Source organism: Lissotriton helveticus, chromosome 5_1, assembly GCF_964261635.1.
Source record: "Lissotriton helveticus chromosome 5_1, aLisHel1.1, whole genome shotgun sequence".
NCBI classification, from domain to species: domain Eukaryota; kingdom Metazoa; phylum Chordata; class Amphibia; order Caudata; family Salamandridae; genus Lissotriton; species Lissotriton helveticus.
Genome location: NC_136065.1, coordinates 1,175,919,244 through 1,175,944,713, shown reverse-complemented (window position 1 = coordinate 1,175,944,713; position 25,470 = coordinate 1,175,919,244). Strand labels below are relative to the sequence as shown.

General features: G+C 46.0%; 1 protein-coding gene across 1 annotated transcript in view; it reads right to left on the bottom strand.

The window, feature by feature from the left end:
* VWA2 (von Willebrand factor A domain containing 2) overlaps window positions 1–25,470 on the bottom strand; it is a 239,277-nt gene that overhangs the window by 133,873 nt on the left and 79,934 nt on the right. The window lies entirely within an intron of this gene.

Genomic DNA, 25,470 nt, shown 5'->3' with positions numbered 1-25,470 from the left:
AAATTTTAAATCAGAGATTCCCCCATCCCCGCACCACAGTTCCGAGCACTGACACATGAGGGTGGCAAAAGTAACAAAGCGTGCAGGTTGGTGTGAGAAGTGCACTTACGAACGTTTGCAAATACCCACCACGTCATCTGAATGGATGGCCACCACATTTGCATCGAAATTCCAAGACTACAAGTCAAACACACCCCTACGAGCCTGTGAAGTAGGTGTGTAGCTTGTGCAAACATATGTAAGCTTTGCATTTCTATTTCACTGACTTTTGGCAGTTCTTGCACACAGTGAAATACATGCAGTCATTCATCACATGTTTTTGCAGGCATACCTCAGAATACAAAATTTTTTAAGTCAGGTTCATGATCTGCCCAACAAGATACTAAATCAGAGTACTTTAAAAGCTACAAAACCCAGTGCTTAAATTTAAACGGTGGTTGCAGGTGGGGTCCACCGCACTCAGTTATTTTTACTCAATAGACTTTGACCCAGAGCAAGAGAAACAATCATTTGCAATGCAATAGGTCTTGCATTACTGCCGGTTGAGCTATTGGCATTGCAAATAAAAATGCAACGCCAATTACTCAACCTTTCAGTAATACGAGAGCAATTGCATTGGAAATGAATTGTGGCACCAGCGCATTAGCTTTAAACATCTTAAGCTAAAGTGCGTGTGCCGCGATTGCTTCTAAAGTAAAGTAGTAGACACTTTTTTTTAATGCTTTACTTTTAAAGCCATCGCGGCACCCACGTTTTAGCTTAAGATGTTTAACCCCTTCGATGCTTGTGACGGAACGGTTCCGTCACGAGCGCCGGTTGGGCTGTGCTTATGACGGAACCGTTCCGTCACGGCCACGCCTGTTTTTTAGAACCTTCAGCACAGCGTGAAAATACGCGCCGCGCTGAAGGTGTTAAAGCTAAAGCGCAGGTGCCGCGATTGTAACAAAAGTAAACAAATAGAAAAAAAAGCAGCAGACAATTTTTTTTCTATTTATTTACTTTTGTCACAGTGGCGGCACCCGCGCTTAAGATGTTTAGAGCTAATTAGCTTTAAACATCTTAAGCAAAAGCACGGGTGCCGCAATTGCTTCAAAAGTAAAGAAATAGAACAAAGAGGCGTGGAGATGCATTTTTTTAAGAATTCGTCACTTTTTAAGCAATTGTGGTACCTGCGCTTTAGATTAAGATGTTTTAAGCTAAAGCGCGGCCATTGTAACAAAAGTAAATAAACAGAAAAAAAGGCATGCAGCCACGTTCTGCAATCGCAACTAACAAAGAAAAGGTGTGGCCTCCATTATACCAGCTGAGCCATGCTGCGCTGGTTAGATAAAAAAAAAAGCATTGCTGGAGAGCGTGTCCAGCCTGAAACAGTAGGCAGGAAAAAGCCATCTAAGAAAATAGTGCTCCGAGGCTGTAAATAAAACGCACAGAGTAACAACACATGGAACAGGTGGTGTCCCTGTGGGACGTTACAAGAAGAGAAAAGGTGGTATTTAGGAGGGACTACTAAGTCTATTGACCAATGAAAAGCCACCATTTACAAAGGATAGTGACAGGAGCCAATTAAAAAGATGGGCAGAAAGTAAACACAAAAAGGGGGAGAGAAAGAGAAAGGTAGAACAGCAGTGACAAAAGAAGAAAGCAGGGATGAAAAATAACCTTCAACATTAAGATAAAGGGGCAGAGTGTGTCTGGTGGTGTATTAAAGAGGTATGAGGTAGAATCAAGACTACGCAGCCTTGGTATTAAAGCACCCTGACAAAACATTGGACCCCAGCACATATACATTTACAAATTAAGCACTGCACAAGCCATAATGAGGAAGGAAAAGCCATGTTAAGCAGAAAGGTATGTCCTCGGATGGGAAACATAAGGGAGGTTTGAGGAAGGGGAGTATAAACAAGAGACTGTGTTTTTTAGGGCTGGACTGGAGCAGAGTTAGATGGTGGATGGGACGAAGTTCAACTTAGCTGCCATCCTAAGTGATCTGGAAGTGACACCTGTTCATGCTCGCTCCAGCCTAGCAGAACTTTCACATCACCCTGCAAATAAATATTTAGCCTTGCAGGTAGTCACAGTGTGTGAGGGGGTATCAAACATGGCACGCCTGATATCAGAGTATAAACCCACACGGTACCTCAAAGGCTTACCGGTACAAGCGGTCTCAACCGGATTCCAACGCAGGAGGAGACCGTCCACAAACGTAACTCCTCCCCCATGTCCTTTCCCCGTACAGCATCAGGACTCCTACACCACAGAAGAGAAAGGGGGCATGGCTAACCCCGGAAGAGGATCCTCGCAGGAGGTGAAAAGGGCCAGTGACACCATCAAGCAGCACGAAGCAGCCGGGAGGAAGGAGGAGTGCCAAGCGGACCAAGTCGAGAGAGAAGTAGCCGGAAGGAAGGAGGCGTGCAGAGCGGACCGAGACGAGGAAGAATCAGAACCCAGATCTTTTGACTGGGTGTGAGTGTTTGATTGGTTCAGATGCTCCGTCCATCACCACCCCCTTTTGTACCGCTTTGGCCGCCATAAGTGTGGCAGGGTATGCTCAGACGTGAGTCCCTTGCTCACTTTGCCACTGGATTCAAGCAAGCTGGGCTGAAGATGGCTGTGATGCCAGAAACCGGTCCTCGGAAGCTTGTTTCCGGTCCAGGTAAGGCATGGCTTTGCAGTTCGGGCTGGACTGTTCCCATGAGGCACAGGGTCAGACTGATTTGCATACAGCCATGTCTGAACTGGGGTGGCAGAGTGGGCTAAAGAACGTTGATGGATCAAAACCAGATCTTTTGACTGGGTGTGAGTGTTTGATTGGTTCAGATGCTCCGTCCATCACCACCCCCTTTTGTACCGCTGAGGAAGAAGCAGATGCAGGAGAACGGCAGGAAACTGAGACGTGGTGCGAGAAATGGTGCTCCCCACCGGAGGTGGCTGAAGAGCGGCCGCAACTCAGGAGTGTTGCGGCAAAGCCGGTGAGTGTTCCAAACCTGGGGAAAGAGGGACCAGGGTGGCGAGAGGTTTGAAAGTGTACAGGTGGGTGGCGGGAGGTTTGGAAGTGTCTACGAGGGTGGCGGGAGGTTTTAAGGTGTACCGGAGGGGGGGACTTTAGACTTATTGCCGAGTGAGCTTTCTTATTTTTCTTATTTTCATTTTCCTATCGTGCTCTGTAAGGAAACGGGAGTCCATTGGGCCCGTAAAGGGGGGGTGCATAAAAACTTCACTGGCACAGAACTTCTCAGAACAGGAAATTAATTATAGTAGCACTATTCCACACCCATCCACTTTTCGCCTGTCATCCCTGTGCACGGCCTTTCCTATCACTTAATTCCTCACTGCCTTCCCTCGTGCCATTCCGCCTCTCCTCTCGTTCCTTCCAGCCCCTGTATATCCCTGAACACCAACTGGGTGTGGTGACGGAAACGCTATTGTCTGAAAGATGGGAACCCTGAAATCACTGACGGCTCCTTGTTATTTCTTTCCTCTTCTGAGCCTCCCGGGGAAGGACCATCCAACTTAAAGACGCCCCACTGGAAAAGGAAGAATGCCAAGACCATCCAAGACCAAAGACTTGGAGCAACAGTTGCGGAAACCCCAACGACTAGCCCATAAATTCATCAAGCATCTATTCTGCGATTCCTTATTAGCGAAAAATAAGGATTCACTAATAAGGAATAGCAAAAGGCTATGCATGAAGAACTCGCTAAAAAAAAGCGATTTCTTAACATTCCTAGAGGCCCAAAGGAATGAATGGGAAGACATTCTTAATTTGCGATTCTCAATTAGAGAATTGCAAATTGAGATTGCAATTTCAAGGGTGCCAGGGTGTCAAAAGGACACCCTGTTGCACCCCTGAAATCTACATGTGGGTACATCTTGCACACACACATGCCTTAAAGTTTTTGCAAATTACCATCAAGTTCAACTTCATGGTAATTTGCTCCCTCTATTAGCGAAATCGCTAATTTTTTTACTTTAATGCATTGCATTTAAGGAATCTCAATTTGAGATTCCTTAAATGCAATCGCAATTTAAGTAATCGCAGTTTTGCGATTCCTTAATTTGCAATTTTTGCATTTGGGATGATGCATCCCAAATGCAAAAATACCGGTCGCAAAGGGGCAGATTCTGAGAATCTGCCCGTTTGCGACCGGTTTTTAGCTTGATGCATCTATGCCAATATCTGTTAAAAAAAATCTCCTTGACTTTATTTTTGTTAAATAAAGACAGCCAACTGGCACATTATATACAGCATCCTCGTCTATTTGTCCGGCCTGCCCTCCCACACAGTGTTATGTTCCTTTTTCAGTTCATGCGCGGGGTCTTTATTTCATTTTCCTCTACCACAGGAGGACACTGGAGACCAGACAAAATGGATGAACAGAAAGAGCCCAGAGGAAAAGTGTTCTTCTGATCGGCATCATTTGTACCGGGACTCCAATGCTTTATTCATTGCCATCTCGTGTCAAACACTTCCACACGACCCACCTGGTTGTTTCTGCTGATGCCTGAGGAAAATCTAACTGACACAACAACCATCTTGCAGCCTGCATTTCTGCCCAGGAACTGTCGCACACCCAAACCCCCTGTTCTTTGCAGTTCAACAGAAAGCCATGAGACACTCACACTCTGTGTAAATGATTTGTTTTCCATCTCCTGCTCCCAGCCTGGTAAACATCCTTGACACTGTGATCAGGTTATCTGGACAATGGTCTGACTGCTGGGCCTTGATCAGGGGGATTAAACAATGACTTGAAAGACCGGGCTTTGATCAAGCTGAGTGGACAATGACCTGAAAGACCGAGCTTTGATCAAACTGAGTGAACAATGATTTGTGTACCAAGCCTTGACCAGGTCACCACCTACAAACATCGTCTGGATCTGGTTATCAACTGCAAACACTGCCCTGACTGAACAATGAACTAACAGCCAAAACATCAGAATGAAAAAGTATAAAAGGCTTGTAAGCTGCGGAGTAAAGCAGCAGCCTCCTCTGTCTTGTTTCTGATGAGCTTGGGACTCTGTTCCATAGCCCGAGCTATTTGAATAAATCTGGGTTCCTCCAGCAGACGAAGGCTCCTGTGACTCCTTTTACTACGTATGAAGGGTATGGAAGGCTTGGGCGGTTCCCCCACCGCCGAGACCCAGTAAGTGGGTTATTCTGGTTCTTCAAATGGCGCCTGAACATGTACTCCACAAGCACGAAGGTCAGACTCGGTGGATGTGAGGAGGTGCACGGAGAGACTCCGACAGAGGTACCCTACCTAAGGGATTCTTGCAATCCGGTAAGCCGAACGACTCGACTGCTGTTCCTCCCCACCCAGTCTGGGCCACATGACTGCGTTCTCGGTGGAGTCCCCTAGCAAATAATTTCTGGAGCAGGACACAGCCCTACGTCTGCAGAAGAGAACTACCCCTGTAAGGTAAGGGTAGACTGATCACCCACCAAGTCTGTATGATTCTGTTATTGACTTTCGCAAAAGCCAAGCTGTTATTGACATTTGCTAAAGCCAAGCAAGTGAGGTGAATTAAAAAAAAAAAACGCTGGTGTCTATTCTGTATGTTTCTGCTGTTATTGACTTTTGCAAAAGCCAAGCAAGCGAGGTGAGTTTTAAAACCCGCTGGTGTCTGTTATCTGTTTTCAAGCATGCCAGTCAGTAGTAAATTCAAGAAATTATGTTGTTGTATGTGTACACAGGACTCCCAGCTGGAGGCGGCCTGTCCGCTTCCTCCAGAAGGGACTCCTGGCCATCCGATGTATGTTAAACATGGCCCTTCTGCCATAATGTTTTCCTCATTCTGGGTAAAATATACGAAACAAAATAACGCGGAATTACAGTAGCCACTTTATGGCTCCTTTAATTCCCAAGTTCTCGCCAACTTAGAGGAACAATTAATGAAAAGAAAAACGCACCCGTCTATGTTTGAATCTGTCCAATTTTGGAGGAAAAAGATAAAGCAGAGAGCGAGAAAGCAGAAGGCTCAAGTAAGAAAACAGGAACGTATGTCAATGGCCGACCATGCCAGAGAAAATTTACTCAATCAAATGACAAAATCGGTAGAAATAGCCGATAGGGAGCATGGGGCTCGAGTACAAAAGTGTTATCCAGCTCGTGAGGAGAAAGGAAAGAGCCATATGGAAGGGGGATTCCTTGCTTGATTTCATGCTAGAAAGCCCTCCTGCATATGCCCCAATGTACCCTGCCCTGAAGCCTCACATCCCCGCGTGTCCCACCACAATAGCCCACTCCTGCCTCACTGCCCCTCTTACTGTTCTTCCTGTCACACCATCCCTTCCGATTTTCCCTAGGACACCGACCACGCCCGCTAACCCTGTCCTCGCTGCGGGAATGACAGCAAGTCTCCATCCGCCCAACCTCTGCGGCTTTACCCCTACACGCCCTTTTCCTACTTCCCCGTGGTCTGCAGTTAAGCAGGATTTATATAAATTGTTGAATTGCCCCGACTGGCTTCCTTGCGCTCTGCAGTCAGCTTTTTGTCCCTTCAAGAAAATGACCTACAGAGGCAACAGTGTGAATGTTGGATAAATAACGGGAATATTTCTGCCTTTAAAGAAATATGGTCCACCTTTTCCCAGTGGACGATTATGGAACAGACCACCTGGGCTGAATACATGTGTACCCTGGTCATACAAAGATTTGAGAATGCGCTTATGCAGATACCCACCGGATTAATGGACCTTAGGTCGCAAATAAAAAGAGGCGATGTACAGGGAGAAGGAATGTTTGGCGCTATGTCTGCTTTAATGGCTTACCGTGATATGACCGCTTTTCCACCCCTCTAGAAACAGCTATGCCAATGAGAGAGGTGGCCCCTGTCTTTGTTAACGCACTTACCGATGCCCAAAATAATGGCCTAGGAGCTGTTGAGGCACACTGGCGCAGGCTTTGGGTTCATGTTCCTTGGAAAAGGTCAGAAGTAATGCAATTAAAAGGACAATTATCAGATCCCCGGAAGAATCCGGCTGCCTTTTACAGAGAATTAGGTCAGATTATATCTGCAGGTACTCTCGTTCTTGAGGATATAGATTTACTTTTTGGTACAGTTGTCCCCACTGAAATTTGGGACAAAATTCGGCATACTGACCATGAAGTAGCGTTGGGAGGTAAATGGGTTGACCTAAAGGCTATGGAAGAAGCAAGGGTAGGAGGGACTAAACCAGAAGCTGCCATCCTGACTTTGCCCGGTAAAATAATGACGTTTATGAAAACACTTTTGACGGAAACTGTCATTAGCTGGGATAAAATAAACGCCTGTAGGCAGCGAAAAGATGAGAATGTGGCTGACTTCTTTTCCGTTTTGAGACAGAATACAAGGGACATAGTGGTTTGGATCCCAGGTTCTGGCCCAGTGTTTGTCGATAAGTTTGTCAGCAACTTACTTCCTGAGATCTCCGCCAGGCTTAAGAAAGTTGAAAGTATGTGGTCTGCCCAAACTATGACTGGTATCTTGGCTATGGCACAATATCACGAGAATAGGGAGAATAAGTATAGAGACAAGGAAAGTAAGAAGATTAGGGATCTTAAGACTAAGGCACTTCTGCAGCAGGCTTACCCTCCCCGAGGTCCCGATGCCCGCGGGAATTTCAGACCTCAACCCCAACCCCCTCCGAGGGCTCCCCAGTCTACCCCCTCTAGGCTTCAACTTACGGGAGCCCTCCAAACAGATCAATGTGCTTATTGTAAGGGGTACGGCCATTGGATAGATGAGTGTCCGGTGTTAGCTGAAAACATCCGAACACCGGCGTAGCTAGGGGGGTGCAGTGGGGGCGGTCCGCCCCAGGCGGCACTACTTTGCGGGCGGCGGCATACAGTGTGACTGCTCGGCACGCCGTATACGGCACGCTCATTGCCACAACAACTTCCTCCTGGCACTCGCTTTACGCATCGGGCAGAGGTCGCCCTGGACAGTCAGTGTCTGTCACTGGACAACATCAGACAGCCCTGGATTAACGAGGCGGGTCAGGCAGGTTAAGACTCGAAGTAAGAACCAGCCACGAGCCACCCACCCGAGATTTGATTAAAACCATGGGCTGCTGCAGCGCTAAAAAAGTCTTTTAAACTGAGCTGTTTCACTTACAGTTTCTGTTTTCACTGTATTATATGCGCTCGGAATACGCAGCAGTTTACAATTTTCGTGTTTTCAGGACACATAATATCTGCGATTTTTTTGTGGTGCCCATTCTTGCACTTTTATACAGTGCGCGCCTAAACGGAAGAAACACTTAAGGTAGCACCAGTTTTTAGGCCCGGGCAGTCTCAGATGGAGTAACTGAATGTTGTGCAGGTCCTATTACCTCATAGCCGGCCGCGCATTGTGTTATGCTAAGGCCGAGGAGAGAGGTCGAGACAGGGCAGAGGGAGTGTAAGTAAGAGAGGGGCTGCCGATTACATGCCCCCCTGCCTTCACTAAACAATTTCCAGCAGCTGCAGTGTTATCAGCAGTTGGAACTCCGCTTTCCAGTCAGGTAAGCGATAAATCTGACTGCTTTAAGACTTGCTATCTCATTCTCGGACTTTATGAAGTGTTTGGCTGTGTGATGTCGCTAGTAAACAGTGTATTGATTTGTGACTTTTTGTAGCATAATTGACTGGTGACTTTCGGTAAACATTAGCCTAGGAAGAAGTCCTGCCTCGTGATGATTAAAAAACAGCACGTGTTACTGGGTCTGTGTAATCTATAGTCATGCAGTTGATTTTGGCATCATGTCCTCACTTTTCACTACCCCCTCAAGGCCACATTCCTTTATTAAGCCTTTTACCCCGTTTTCGGTCTCTTTCAGTTTCTCTAAGTTTGTTTCTGTCTTTCTACATTGTGTTTGTAATAGTCCGTGCCAATTCACCCATACTTTTAAGCCCCATTAACGCATCCCTACCTTTTGGTGTGAGTTCCCTGTACCTTTCCAACCTGTGTCTGAATTAAATTGTAGTGACAGTCTGCCCATGTCTTTATGCCCTCATGACTATTTCTCTACATCCCAGTGTCTGTAAATACGCGTCTGTTACTGTATCTATGTCCCAATGTGTCTCAATCCATGCATTTCCACCTCTTTGTCGCTCTTTTGGAGTGTGCACATTAGCGCTTTCTAACGCTAGGCCTTTCACTGCCTTCAGATGCTCCCATTCAAACTTCATTGATGTCCGCCTCACACTGTGCAGTAATGCCTACTAGACATTTCACCCCCTGCAACAGAGGGCAGCAGGGGTTTACTGAGGAGCTACTATAGTGTCTCATTGCACAAATGGTTGTAATTTGTGATATTTATGTTTCCCTTGTCTTCATTGCTTCATTTTGCTCACGAGAAAGTGTCACTCATACTCCTTCAAATGTCACTGTTAATAACATTGAAATTCTGAAAATGTCACACATGGCAATCTGAGACCTTGGCAGCTATGCACATCAAGAAATCATTTTTAAAAATGTGTTCCTGCGACCAGACCGCTGCTGCTGCTGAACCTGAAATTAATCATGCCCGAAAAAGTTGGAGTTGGTGTGTAACGTGTGAGTCAAACCGTGGGCTTATTCATGTTTTTTACCAGTGTGTACTTGCAGTCACTGACGGTTTTGGTTTTGAGAAAGACCAATAGGTCTGAAAGCCATGTCACGTGAAGTAGTGGGTGTGTCTGCGTTATTCAGGAGAAGGCCTGTCTGGTCTTTGTTGAAAAGGGAGATGTATGTAGTTGAGGTTTAATGTGTGATGTGTGCTGTGTAAAGGATTCAAAAAGTCTCTATAGGAGGCAAGTGAGAGTTGTTTGTAGTCTGTGATGAGTAATTCAGCTGGTGTACAATGTGCGGTGAGCAGAATGTGGGCGGTATCAGAGATGTTTATCCATTCACTAATGGCAGTCTATTGCTCAGCAAAGGCTATTTGTATATTCCAAGATTTTATTGAAATTTATTTCTAAACAAAATAAGACCAAACAGAGGCAACTTCGAGATGCTGGAGTAGCCAGTTGCATGGGAAATAAGTAAGTAAGCAGCATACTTTGCAACCGGTAATGATATACAGGTTCTACAGGAGCATAATATAAGCAAAAGCACGAGCTCAGCCTCATAAGACAATATGGGGAAAAAATTAAAGATAGCAAAATAAGTAAAAGAAGATAGATGGATATAGTGATTCAATCATGATTTGTTGTTGGACTTTGATATATGATGCATAGGGGTACTAGGTGATTGTAGGCTGGTTGATGGAATCTAAAGTCCCTAGGTGGACAGGAGTGGGAACTTAGTAAGCAGCCATAAAGGGTGAGATGGCATTGCACTAGTAGTTGCGTATTGTTTAGTGGATGTGGGAAAGTACCTTATTTTAGATCGTTCCTAAATCTTAGGTATTCTAAAAAGTTGTAAATGAATCTAGGAAACATGTCTCATGGTATTAGCTGCTTGGAGTGAGAAGGGTGTTCAGTCATTTCCCCTCTTGTGGAAAGGGAAGGTGTCTAGATACTGACCCTAGGTTTTGGGCAGGGACATTCATGTCTCATGTAAGCTCAGTAGGTAATTTTGTGGACTAGGCCAAGCCCTTCGAAGGAAATCCTCTGGGAAACTGGGGGCCATTGAAGGTGTGACATACAAGGTTACTAAGCTCTGTGGCTGTAAAATGTAGAAGAAGCCTTACTGCTGCCTTTTGTACATGCTGGGTTTTGCACTTAAGTAACAGAGCAAGGCCTACATACAGCCCACTGGATTCTTCTATTTCTGTCACTATGCTGGGTAATATGTGGAGATCTTAATCCTGGAAATTTATGTAAGGTTTATATTCAGTAGGGTCTTGAGGAAGAAAAAGGATACTTTCCATATTGTTTTGATGTGTTAACGTGTGAGATGAATAGCTGGATGGAGATAAGGATGGATGGAGAGAAGAGTGAGTGTGAGCGTAGCTAGGTGGGGGTGGTCTGCCCCAGGCGGCACTATTTTGGGGACGGGGGCTATCTAGACACACACACACAGGAGGTGATGCAGATTGTCCTGCATACCACACCTCCGCTTCTTTCACCCTTTTAACAGCGCCAGCCCGGGGGCCCATTAAAGTATTTTTTGCGTTCACCCCACGAGCTAGGCACTTTTAACATCACTCGCCGATAACCTCACCACTCACGCACATAAAACACAAACCCTCACACACACCACACATAGTCGTTTATAAGTGCTCCCGCGTAATCGTAGGTCGCAGCATGCCGCATCCCGTAGAGGGGTGCGAAGACCCCGATGATGAAGCATGACACCAAGGGGCCTTTTGGTGTGAGGGGTATTTTAACAACTCTGGTGATCCCAACCATCGTAGGGTAACCTCCCCATTCTAAAAAGTGGATTAATCTTGTTTATACATACTAGACCTGGACCGTGTCATGTATGTGCATGTAACTTGCATGATAGAGGTAACTATTAGCGGCGATACTACGTGTCTCTCGGACCTCTTTCAGGTGCTCGGCGTCCTTTTTCCCGAGCACCCTCCCAGGGGGGCGGCACTCTGAAGGATAGCCCGGGCGCCACAAGCTCTAGCTACGCCCCTGCATCGGAACAAGGACAACTCTCTGCCTCGCGCTCCCAGGGAGGGGAGGCCGACTAGGGACCATGGCCCGCCCCATCCACAGGATAAAGAACGTAGACCCAGGGATGACGTTCCCATCCGGCAGCGCCAGGCCAATAGGTTTGATGGGTACGAAGCAATACGCACTTATTACAATGATGATTATGATGACATTGATGAGACAGGGTCCTACCAAGCATAGGACAGCCAGGAAAGGGGTATTATCAGAGTGCAAATTCCAGTGGATCAAAGGGGCCAGTATGCTCAAATGTCAGTTGTGAGGAACTATCAGAATTTTCTTTTGGATACTGGGGCCACCAGGTCTTCTATTGCACGTCTATCAGTCCCGGAGGCACCCCTTTCTGGCAATAGGAATGTATCCGTGGGTTTTGCAGGATCACCTGTGACGAGCCCTGTCTCTGAACCCCTTCCTCTCGATATTGTCCCTTCACATGTTGACGCTCCCTTGGTCCTTACTAAAGGTTGCAGTGAAAACTTGTTAGGCATGGATTTACTGAAAGCTCTGTATGCGACCATATCATGTAGTCCCCAAGGTGTATCCCTAACAATTTCTCCCACCACTGCTTCCTATATGTACCTATCAGGTCCCCTCCCACCAGAATTGCAGTCTTTACCTTCCTCCCTCTGGGCATCATCAGACACTGATGTAGGGTGTCGTCTCAACATATCCCCTCATGTGGTACGCATCCAGCCAGGTGCACTTCTCCCCCGCCTCCGGCAGTATCGACTGCCCGGGGAAGGAGAAATAGCCCTTTTAACAATAATATCTGAATTAATGGACAAGGGCATAGTGGAGGAAACACGTGGCAATATCTGTAACAGTCCCATTATTCCCGTTCTTAAAAAGACAAATGGAGATGCTCTCTCCCCTAAAATATGCAGATTTGTGCTTGACCTGAAAGCCCTTAACAAAGTAACAATCTCCCAATATGCTGTTGTCCCCAACATTACAGCCCTCTTAACGATGGTCCCTTCTGACGCAACGCACTTCTCTGTCATAGAACTGAAGAATGTTTTTTCAGCATTCCTATACATCCTGACAGCAGACATTTTTTTGGTTTCTCCCTTGGTGGACGGAGCGTTAGATTCACCGAGAGCCCCAGTATCTATAGTCAAGCCCTAAAAAAGTCAACTAGATTTCTTGGAACTTCCTGATAATTCCACACTATTACAATATGTAGATGACCTCCTCATTGCTTTAAATTCTGCCCCAGCATGTAAAGAAGCTACTCTCTGTTTGTTACGCCATATTGCCCTCCATATTCACAAAGTCTCTTTGAAAAAGCTTCAGTTTTGTCAAGAGAAAGTGACCTATTTAGGTCATCTCCTCTCGAAGGAGGGAAGGCAGCTCACCGCTGATCGTGTAGCCATTATCAATGCTAGGACGGCCCCACGAACACAAAAGCAGGTGCGAGCCTTCATAGGCCTAACCTCATACTGTAGACAGTGGATTTCCAATTTTTCGGCCATGGTCAAACCTCTCCTTGCCCTCACCACCAAAGACATATCAGACAGTTCCTTTCCATGGACTAGAGAGCATGCACAGGCCTTCCAAGATTTAAAAAAGGCTCTGTGTACTGCTCCAGTCCTCGGTACTCCTGATTATAACAAACAATTTTTTCTTTTTGTACATGAGACAGACGGCTGTGCATGCGCTGTCTTGACCCAGATGTTCGGAGGTCACCATCGGCCATGTGCCTATTTTTCAGCCACCTTAGATCCTGTTGCAAGGGCTCTCCCAGGATGCCTACGGGCGACCGCTGCGGCCGCCCTCATGGTCCGTCAGAGTGCGGGGTTAGTCATGAACTCCCCCCTGACTCTGATGGTCCCCCATTCTGTAGATACCCTCCTTAATAGCACCGAGACACAGTGCATCACTAGCGCACGACTCACAGGACATGAACTGACTCTCTTTGCCAGCCACATTAACATCAAAAGATGCACTGTACTAAACCCCGCCACATTACACCCACTGGATACTCAGGATGCCCGCTTAGACCCACATGACTGCATATTAAGGACAGAGGAAGAGACGAAGGGACGGGTTGGTTTACAGGACACCCTGATAGCAGAGCTAGAAGGTACACTCAATGTGGACGGATCATGTCTCAGAGGGCCAGATGGTAACACCTCAGCCGCCTATGCCCTCACGACATTAGGGCGAGTAGTAGAAACAGCTCAGATTCCGCAGTGCTCTGCTCAAGCAGCATAATTAGTGGCCCATACTAGAGCTTGTGAGTTAAGCAAACCGATGGCGGTAAATATTTATACTGACAGCCAATATTCCTTCGGGGTGGCCCACAACTTCGGGAGGTTTTGGAAAGAAAGGAATTTCCTTACTTCCCATGGGACCAAGATTCAACATGGTCCCCTAATTCACCGACTGTTAGACTCCCTGACACTCCCAAGAAAGGTGGCCATCATAAAATGTAAAGCCCATAAGAAAGTTACAGATGATGTTGGGAAAGGCAATGCCTTGGCTGACCAGACGGCCAGACAAACAGCTCTTAAGAAAAGGGAAGGAATGTATGTAGGAGGTCCCGCTAGGTGGGTGGCAGACGAGGGCATGTTTGAAAACACAGAACAAAGTGTGATTGCTATTCAGTCCCATACTACTCCTGAGGAACTAAGGGTGTGGAAGGAGCAATTAGCAAAGGAGGGAATTGATGGTTGTTTTATCTGTACGACTATGGAAAGACAATGGATGTTACCTGGCAGTCACATACTACCAGTAGTTACGATGGCCCATGGTCCTGCTCACATCAGTGCAAAAGGGATATGTAAACTGTTTGAACCTACATGGAACAACTCTAAGATACCAGCATATGCTGACAAACTAGTTAATGTAGGGGCAGGTGGACTAGTGTGTAATGAGTATTTGCGCAGGTTACCAAATTTACAAAACTAGTTGGGTGAATTCTTATATACAAAGGTTAAGTTACACACAACCCAATGTCAAAATTCAAAATATATTATTTATTATTCACTGTCGAATTGATGATACATTTCTAGAGTCAATTAATGTGGTGAAAAACACATGGTCACATTATTTATAAAAACATTTTTGCTAAAAATTCAAGAATCACAAAACTTATGTGCACAAATTATTACACTTAAAACACAAAATGTATTAATAAACAAATTGTTCATTAATACATTTTGTGTTTTAAGTGTACTTAAGTGTACTTAAGTTAAATACTCACTACACACTAGTCCACCTGCCCCTACATTATATAGTGACTCCTAAGGATTCCGGCCTAAAAAGTTTGGAAAAGGAAATTTGTTGTTTTGAATGCTTGTTACCCATTCCTTTTCCAAGTAAAAGGGTATCTCCCTCTACATTTTGACAAACTAGTTAAAACATGCATGATTTGCCTAATGTATAACCCAGGAAAAGGCACAGTTACTCCTAAAGGAGGATTCTCTCCTCCTACCTTCCCTTTTGAAGTCCTCCAAATGGATTACATCCAGATGGACCGATGTAACAATTTGAAATATGTCCTAGTGGTGGTCTGTACCTTCAGCCGATGGGTGGAGGCCTATCCCGTCAAAGACTGCACCGCTATCACTACCGCCAAAGTGCTATTAAAAGAGTACCTCTCACGATTCGGTTTGCCCTGCTTGGTCTGGAGTGACAACGGGACCCACTTTACGGCTCAAATTATGGAATATGTCTGTACAGCATTGGGTATAGAACAAAAATTTCTTGCAGCTAACCACCCCCAGTCAGCAGGTCTAGTGGAGGTGTACAATGGCATCCTAAAAACTAAAATGGCCTAAATAGTAGCCGAGACAGGTGTCACTTGGGTTGATGCTCTGCCCTTAGCCCTACTATCCACAAGAACAACGGCCCACACCAGAATAGGGCTATCCCCCCATGAAATTGTGTTCGGGAGGCCTGCCGATGTATGGGGTGCCCCGCGACCTAAGAAACTGTCTGACGTTGAATACCCTGTATTAACTGATTATCTGTACAGTCTGACTAATACCTTTCGTACTCTTTATCACCAGGTGCATGAGGCCATACCTGACAAAAGCGAGGGCCCAGGACACGTCATCCAACCTGGGGATTGGGTCTTGATGAAACATTTTCAAGGAACAAAGAGCCTCGAGCCCCTCTGGACACTGCCCCGCCAGGTGTTGCTGGCCACCCGCACCGCCGTGAAAGTTGAAGGTCGGAAGAATTGGGTGCATTAGTCTCACTGCAGGCATGTGCCTCTGCCCCTCCCCTATGATCAGTGGGTGAGGGAAGGACTAGGAGACTCAGAAACAGAAACAGTCCCGACGTTTGTACCATTCAGCGATGCCAGACTGCATTCTACATCTACGGAAGCAGAGAGTGACAGCATACTGAAAGGAATGGTGCAACCCTCCCTTAACTCTGCTCAACACCAAGAACAATTGTTTCCCGACCATACTGTCCCTACTTCCGACTGATACAACTTGCGCCCCCGAGGGAAGGCTTGCCCTTGACTTCGCCAAGTACCTATAGGCTGCAGGGCTGTGATCTTCCCCGGCTGAGAGTAGTGCTGGTGTTTCAGACTAAGGTAAGCCATAAGGGCCCTTGGCACCTGCGCCCATTGAAGCAACCACCAATCACAGACAGCCACTAGAGGTCCCTGGCTTAGCACAATGGCTGCCATCCAAAACACCCGAATCCAGAAACAAGATGTCAGTCTCCGACATAGTAAATGCTTCATGGTCACCGTGGTGACGCCGTTTGTCTCCCTCATCCTGTCTATCCTTGGTTGGCTGTTACTAATATACCATCCTGTTACCTCACCTACTCCTACCCCGACTCCTGCAGAGCACCAGTATTACACGCTACCAGCCCACAAATTACCCCACCGTGCAGAATTCTTCAATAACACCTTCATTCAAATGTTGCATCATCACCAGCTGATCATGAACATTTCTAACTGCTGGGTTTGTGGACTGATGCCGCATTCCATGATACACCCTGTCCCATTCTTTCCCTACCCCTTTTCCATCTCTGGATCTTGTCTTGCATGGTGGATGTTGATACAGGAGGCCTACACTGTCAATGGTACTGCCAATTCTGCCCTTGGAACATTTTGGGATGATTTCTGGGATGACTTTTTTGCCCGACCAGCTCATCCACAATGCTACTATCACCAGATGAACTCGATGAGATGGTAGTATTCAACTCAACTAATCGACGAACATTTTCCAGAATCCGCACAAGAAGGATACTGCATGATGAATGAGACACTGTGAATGTCATAAATGTTCAAGGTCGTGTATGCATCCATGGCCTAGGGACTAAGAAAGTTGGTACCAGTATGTGTGATATCACAAAAACTTTGAACTCTACATCTCCTCCGAAGCTGGTGGCATCCACGAAAACCTATTTTATCTGTGGCACTGCCGCCTACACTTGGCTCCCCCGTAACTGGTCTGGTACCTGCTATCTGGCCTTCCTTCTTCCACCAACGTATTCTACCCATGGAGGTTACCACCCGTCAATGAAGGGCGCTCTGCGCCGCTCACGTAGGGGTGTCATACCAGCCGAGGATACAGCAGGCCAGGAAACCGGGGACTTCTTTAAAGGTTTCCTTCCTTTCTGGGGCCCATGGCCAACGGTCGGGCTGTACGAGAACTGACCAGGGTCCTTGAAGCCACCATCACAGTAACAGCTGGTGCCCTCTCCAAGATCACTGCAGAGCTGCAGGCGGACCGCCCCATAATGCTCCAGAACAGAATGGTCCTAGATATCATCCTTGCTCATCGTGGTGGTGTGTGTAAATTGATCGGCTCCAGCTGCTGCGTGTACATCCCAGACAACGCACCTACAGTGTACACTGCCATCCAACGTCTGCATCACCTTTCTTCCGAAATTCATCTGGATGAAGGCAACTGGTCCCTCACAGGCTGGATCTGGGGCCTCCTTTCCCAGTGGGGGCGGAGGATCCTCATCTTCCTTGCCTTGGGAGTAACTGTCCTGGTCTCCTGCTGATTGTGCTTTCAGTGTCTGGCAGTGCTCTGTACAATGTGTGCCCAGGCCATCAAGCCTCCACCTTCTAACACTCACAACACCAATATGATGATGATGCTCCTACAAGAAACCGATGGCCTTATGAACATTGACATTTCTTAAAGTATTTGCCACTCAATGGCAAAAGGAGGGTCTGAGGAAAAGTGTTCTTCTGATCGGCATCATTTGTACCGGGACTCCATTGCTTTTTTCATTGCCATCTCGTGTCAAACACTTCCACACGACCCACCTGGTGGTTTCTGCTGATGCCTGAGGAAAATCTAACTGACACGACAACAACCATCTTGCAGCCTGCATTTCTGCCCAGGAACTGTCGCACACCCAACCCCCCCTGTTCTTTGCAGTTCAACAGAAAGCCATGAGACACTCACACCCTGTGTAAATGATTTGTTTTCCATCTCCTGCTCCCAGCCGGGTAAACATCCTTGACACCGTGATCAGGTTATCCAGACAATGGTCTGATTGCTGGGCCTTGATCAGGGTGATTAAACAATGACTTGAAAGACCGGGCTTTGATCAAGCTGAGTGGACAATGACCTGAAAGACCGAGCTTTGATCAAACTGAGTGAACAATGATTTGTGTACCAAGCCTTGACCAGGTCACCACCTACAAACATCGTCTGGATCTGGTTATCAACTGCAAACACTGCCCTGACTGAACAATGAACTAACAGCCAAAAGATCAGAATGAAAAAGTATAAAAGGCTTGTAAGCTGCGGAGTAAAGCAGCAGCCTCCTCTGTCTTGTTTCTGACGAGCTTGGGACTCTGTTCCATAGCCCGGGCTATTTGAATAAATCTGGGTTCCTCCTGCAGACGAAGGCTCCTGTGTCTCCTTTTACTACGTATGAAAGGTATGGAAGGCTTGGGCGGTTCCCCCGCCGCTGAGACCCAGTAAGTGGGTTATTCCGGTTCTTCAGCCCTTAAGATCACTCTAAGTTAAGAGGGCACTTGGGCTTCATTGCCCATTCAACACTTGGCCTCTATGCAGAGAATGCTAAAAAACAAGGATGCCTTAGTATTTTTAAACAAACGAACACCTTCCTTGAATCCCAGACACGGAACACAGAGTGCCAGCTCAAGTGGCTTTTGCTGTTGCAGAATCTCACTGTCCAAGATGTGTCTTAACCTTGAGTTTGCGTTAGCATTTTGAAGTTCATTTAGGTACGAAGAGTGAGTTTCCATGAAACTGTTCCAAAACCCATGAGCCAGCGTAGTGCCCACCAATGAAGCTCCGCTCTGAAGCACTGATCTAAATTCTTCTGCCCATTTGTCAGAAGAGAGGTTAAAATCAGTGGTAGCTGCCTCCATTAGAGCGGAGGGGTGCTGCCCCCCCCCCCGCCACCACCAGCAAATAAAACGATAATACGGGTTGTAAACCCATTTTATTTTAGTCCTCTGGACCCGCCCCCAATACTCTTACGAGTCTTGGGGGCGGGTCCAGGGGATGACACTGCTAGTGAGGGAGTGGTGGGAACTCCCTTCACTGTGCATGAGGGTTTGGCAGGCCGTCTCAGGCCGGCCAAACACTCATGCACAGTGAAGCTCTCTATAGCCCCAGCTACACTGCTGGGGCTGGAGAGAGCAGGCACAGGCTCCCATTCTGCCTGGGAGCGCAAGTTGGCGGCGCTCAGGCCAATCCCAATGCTGCTTTCATGCAGCATCAGTTTTGGCCGCTGTGAAGTCTGGGAGCCTGTGCCCAGAAGCAGGAAAAGCGTGATGTGGGGGGTATAGTGGCCTCATTAAGGTAGGTTTATTAAAAAAAACATTTTGGCCCCGTACTCTCCAGACCTCCTTCCTTCCTGATGCAGCCCAGCCAGCCGCACCACTTTGGCAGGGGACAGGCCACTACTGGTTAAAATAACCATCAGCGAAAACCAAGCAGTGGTCTCCATAACACAAATACCGTCAACAACCTTAGGTCTACTCGATGCATGGCTCCCAACCTGCCTGGTTCCTAAAAGGATCTCGACCTCAAAAAGGGGGCCACTGTCAGTGAGTGTGAAATGTCATGTCACGTGCTTCACTTCTGGAAACATTGTCGCCCACCAGAAACTAGCCATTATTGTTATTCAGTCAACCTCAAAATGTCAGTCGCAGTGCAGGGAAGACGTTGCTGTATCCATAGACGACCACACTGAGAGGGCACCCAGCAGCTGGTGGCCCTTTCGTCTTGCCCGCAGTGGAAACAAAGTGACATTTCCACAACACTCCTCTATATAATGCGAACTATTGGATCAGAGACTCCAGGGAATGTTTAGTTATTTTTTTTGTATTTGCCATTACAAATTTTGAAGGCATTGTTCACCAATAGATTTTATGTTCAGTTTCACATCAGCTATTTTTTTGCTGATGTAGATCGTCTGAGTGTATGTCCATTATATCTGGATCCCTTCCCCCTCTTCCTGGAAATGATCACAACACGGTTCTGTTTCTACAATATTGACTTCCTATAAAGTCCCCAAAGTGCTTTACTAAAATATCCACTTCTTTCTGATACCCAGCGGGCTGATCATAATTCCATATACATCGAAAATTAAGATTGCGATAAGGCCCTGCCCCTGTCGCACTGAGAGTACACAATCCGTGGTTCATTCACCACACGGCCACCAGAAGTGTTCAAGCACAAAGTAGCAATAATGACAATAATTGCTGCCAAGAGGTGTTACCTAGAACACTACAGTGACCCCAGATACATGGACTAGAACTTGAAAGCTGAGACATAACCCTATTGACAGAAATGGCTCTGGCTGCTGTGACAGGTTTGTCATAGCGGCATGGCCAGGTTACTTATAAAGCGCATGCAAGTAGTAAGCTTCTTGGCACCAAACGAAACAGACAACTCTGCATCTGTGCTGCTGTGAGTCAGGGACAAAATAGAAGAGTTAAAAAAAAAATTCGAATTTCTCCAGGGAGGATTCAGCACAAAGATCAAGAGGGAGTGAATTCCAAGCACCGGCTGCTGCCACGGAGTAAGATCTGTCCATAAATGGTGTTCAGAACGAAAATGAAGAGTTCTGTTGAGCCTCTAGCAGGAACGTTTGAGGGTTAGTTAAGTCAGGGAACTTTTGGTAGACATGCTTATAGACAATCACAGTAAATTCATAAAGAACTCTGCTACAGATCGGGAATCAGTGCAGTCTTGCACTGTAGAAGTAACTTGATCATGCTAGGGCAGACCATTAATCCGTGGTGCTGCTGCATTTTACACTAGCTGCGGTCAATGCAGGAGATTTTCAGGAACCTTCGAGTAAATTAAATTGGCATTGTCTAGTCTGGACTGCACCGGAGCGTCAACGACTCAGGTATGGTGATGGGTTTCAATAGAAGAGAAGCGAGATTTTAAAGAGTTTGCAAGGAAAAAACAGGTGCTGTCTCCCTGGTGACCTGGGAATTCTGGGACAGTTTGGCATCTAAATGGATACCCTGGTTGTGAACAGAGGCCACAGGCATTGGCAAAATGTGCATAAAACGGCCATTCGTGGAACCCCAAATGGGGTTTAGGGGTCTTTGTCTGGACCAACAAGGACTATATTGTCACTCTGCCAGTAGTCCTATGTGAGAAAAAAACGATGTATTGGCCGTATCATAGTAGGCCAGATGACACTGACAAATGGCCCACAGTGTCTCAATCACGGGGTTCACTGAAATGTTTAATAATACATTGCTCATTTTCAAGCCTCAACGGCTGTTATCGCATAGGGCTCAAAGGTCCACTACATATGATCATCCATCCAGCAGCTTGGCAAGAGTCTGGCTGCTGGATGGGGGATCAGACGAATGCCTAACGAATGCCCCTTGCGCCCTGTTTCGGGTCTCTGAAGGGCAGAAACATGTTGACCTTGACACTATAGGCAGTATGTTTTCCAAACTCCTATTTATTCTGCTTTTTAATCCTGTCCACTGGAGGCACCAGAATAAAATTGAGTATTCGCCCACCCCAGGAGACGGTTTTATCCAAATCACTTCTCCACTATTTTCGTTAACAACGAGATGGCATTTAGCACTCTGCACCTCACTTTTACCTCTCATGCTCATCCATTCACCCCTACAAAACACCTCTGCTCCTCTACTTTGGCGAGTTGTACCCCACCCCAGGCACCTTGCGGTGCAGGCGTGAGGGGGAACCCAATGATGAAGCATGTCACCCAAGGGTGACTAAGGGTTCTCGCCCTGTGAAAAGAATTCTTATTTAAGATTCTTTTTCTTGAAATATCTCCTCCGGTCTTGCTCCACATACCAGACATAATTTTGGGTGGTTTCTACTTTAATAGGGAGCAGTACGCCTTGGGTTAGCCTCCTTTCTCTCTCTAAACCCATAGTGTGCATTAAAACTTAAGACGGGCAGACATAACTTATGCCCCATGCATATTTCTCACTTGTAATGTGGGCAAGAGGTGAGGGGGCAGGTGCGAACCAGATCATGTCGCACTGTTTCATAACAAAGCAACTGCCGGCAGAAAGATACGGGGCATCTCCTAGCTGTACCTTCCACAGCTGTAGACAGGCACGTGCTTACAGCTCAGTTCTGCAACTCAAGTAATATAAACTATTGAAAGCATCTAGGTACTTGCAGTAGTTACTATGAGTGATTGAGAACACCCACACACTACTGGAAGTAGTAATTTATTATTTCTATAGTGCTAGCCTCACTATTAACCACGTGATATATTGCTACTCAGGGCATGGGACATGGAAGGATATTAGGCAGAGTTGGACCTGCCATGAGATGATTTGAATCTGCGCCCTGCACCTCAAGCCCATTGCTCATAGGCTATTTCACAGGAGTCCTGCATCCTTGGGGATTCCCCACTTTCATAAACTAAACTTCAAACAGACACACCTTACTTGCTACATAAAACGTGGCTGATTTGATAACGCATATGTGGTGCTGAAAGGGAATTCCGGCAAAGACGTAAATGTTCCAGGGAATACAGGGAGGGGCCAACCACCTCAGTGGTGACATCTGGGCAGAGATACCTTCCTCCTGGCTGTTCTAGGGTCGTGAAGCCCCTGCTTCCCAGTGGATGCAGAAGAATCTCATGAGGCTTCAATTCATCTGGGCAATGGGAAGCTGAGCACAACAGCAGCTCCCGCCGTCTAGAAGACTTGAAAAACTGAACCAAGTCTTGTGTACCGACTTGTCAAAACCATGAAAGGTAAATTTACAAAACAAAGGCAACAAAAGGGACCGTCTTAAGCTTAATGTGGTTTGGTGTCAGAAAACATGTATTTTAGGAACCTACCGCTGTTCCTGTTGCCCTTGAGTGGCGGATGGTTACTATAATCCGAATGACTTACAGCAGCCGAGTACTTGGGGTAGGACTTCAAAGATGACACAGTGCGCCGCCATTCTTCAAACAAAAGCCTCGCGTGCGCAGATCTGAGCAGGGCTTAGTGGGAAGATCTGCTTGAAAGGCAGGCGTGTCTGATCTCCAATCTCAGGTGTGCCGCTGGCTTCACTGCAGAGGAGTTTGTGATGTTTTAAGAAGCCTAAGTATTACCCTCCACAACACAGAACGACAGGTGCCCCCGTGTAACAAGCATTAGCAAAGCCAATAATTCTGGCTCTTGTATAGTAAATGCACTACACAAACATAACATGCAGGCATCCAGGTGTGCGCACGCACACTCACACACACACACACGCACGCACACGCACACACACTTTTGCTGAATGCAAATGTAAGGTTCAAAATATGCAAGATAGTTTGAACTCCCAAGGTCTGATCACTCTGTATTATTATACTGGAATTAAACATAACTAGATCAGAAGCAATGGAGGCGCATAAAAAAGCACACAGAAAGACACACTGGATAGATAGATAGATAGATAGATAGATAGATAGATAGATAGATAGATAGATAGATAGATAGATAGATAGATAGATAGATAGATAGATAGATAGATAGATAGATAGATAGATAGATAGATAGATAGATAGATAGGAGCAAGCATGTGATAGAAAATACACTTATAAAAAAGGGATGTATGGATGACGATAAAAGGGTCAAAGAGAAAAAAAGATCGATGGAGAGAAAGAATGAAAAGGGAGACAGAAGGCAGACATGAATCTACTTTTACTAACTGCTTGATATTGGTGTTAAGGTAGTTTTTTTAACATCAGACTTAGCTAGGGCTGGTTCTTGGAGACTGTCTTGGGGGGAGGGGAGGCTGTGCACTCTCGAGGGGGGTGGGGGCACTGTCAGCTCCCCCTCCCTGGTAGTGCAGGAGGGGTGGGGGAAAAGGCCTGTGCCTCTGCCCACAGGTCCTGCCTGTCTCCTAGCAACAGTTTTTAGGGGTAAAACCGGGTCTGGTGCTTTCAGTCTGGAAACCCCAAACAACTCGCAGTTCCCTGGAGCAATATACCCAAGATACTCCACGTTGGGCAACTTGCAAACGAGGGCCTATATGAGCTACATATGTAAGTGAATGTACTATCCTGGTTGTCAAGACACACTTTTCAAATAAATCATTTGTGTTTGTAGCACTCTATTGCACTCCAAAAACATTTCATAAAAAAAAACACCTGACAAAAATATTTTTTTTCTCTTGTCCTTTTTCTTATGGAATATTGCTATTTACTATCAACATTTCCATATAGGGTACGTCCCCATTGTTTACACACATATCCTTTTTTCTCTTTACCCTGACTAGGGGCATGTGATTCTCTCGGTGCTACTCACCTTCACTTATATTTACTTTTCACATATACTATTTGTGGTCTCTACACTTTCACTGATCAGTTTTTTGTAAGTCAATTTTCTACACTCCTGTCTTTTTCTGGGCAGCTCGCCACGTAATGGAAGGATCGCACCCTGTTTTATTCTCATTCTTTCCAAGGAATCAATCAGGAGACAATGTTATGATTGCTTTACCATGTTTTTTGATGATACTGGGATTTTCTTATTCCACCTTATGGTCATTACTTTACCAGACAAAGATTCGGTCTGCGAGTTTGGAATGTGGTCCATGGAATATGATTTCTACATATGTTGTTGCTTCTATTATTTGCTGGAATTATGTACTCATCACTATAATGATGGTTTCCAATATATTCTTTTGCAACCTTGAGAAGGTCCAGTGGAACGCAACACGTGTTGGCTGTAGGAACGATTTACTCCTTCAAAGTGTTTCAGCATACTAAATATAGTCATGTTATAAACCTCATTACTGTTGTTTTTCAAACATTATTACAACATTGAAGTATAATATGCTCTATTGCCATGATTTGTTTATACTTGGGCTCAGTTGAGGCTGCCGGCATCCACGACTTACCTAGGTAGCGGGGATCTACTTAAGTATCATAGAAGCACCACCAGACACATCATCTACAGGCACAACAACTACACAACCTTACTACAATTCTTCCATGTGCAGAAGGTATTTCCACAGCTACCAAATCTTTTTTGCATTGACAAAAAGTATACTGCACCCTTTAAATACATAAACACATGTATACAATTATTCAGATGGTAGATCAAGTAAGCATTTAATAATAATGAAAATGTGTTGTTTTTAGTTCTGCATTCACAGTATAGTCTCTGCCAGAATCTGAAAATAAGGCACCTTGTGTTTTGCAATGGGAACGCTCCCTACGAGGAGGAATAATACACCCAATAACCAATAAAATTGGGCTGAGAGAGAAATACCTTCCACAGATGATCCTAGACTGATACCGCCTCTAAGCAATGTCTGAATGGGCTGACCGAGGGCAACTAATGACTGAAATGTGCTGCCCTAAAGCCCACTCTTGTCTGGATTACTTGCAAGAAATCAGACATTAAAAGGTACAGAGATAAAGGAGAAGCTACCACTGACCAATATTTTAGTAAAATAAAGATTGGAGGATCAAGCACACAATGTCGATCTACAATTGCCTTAGCGCC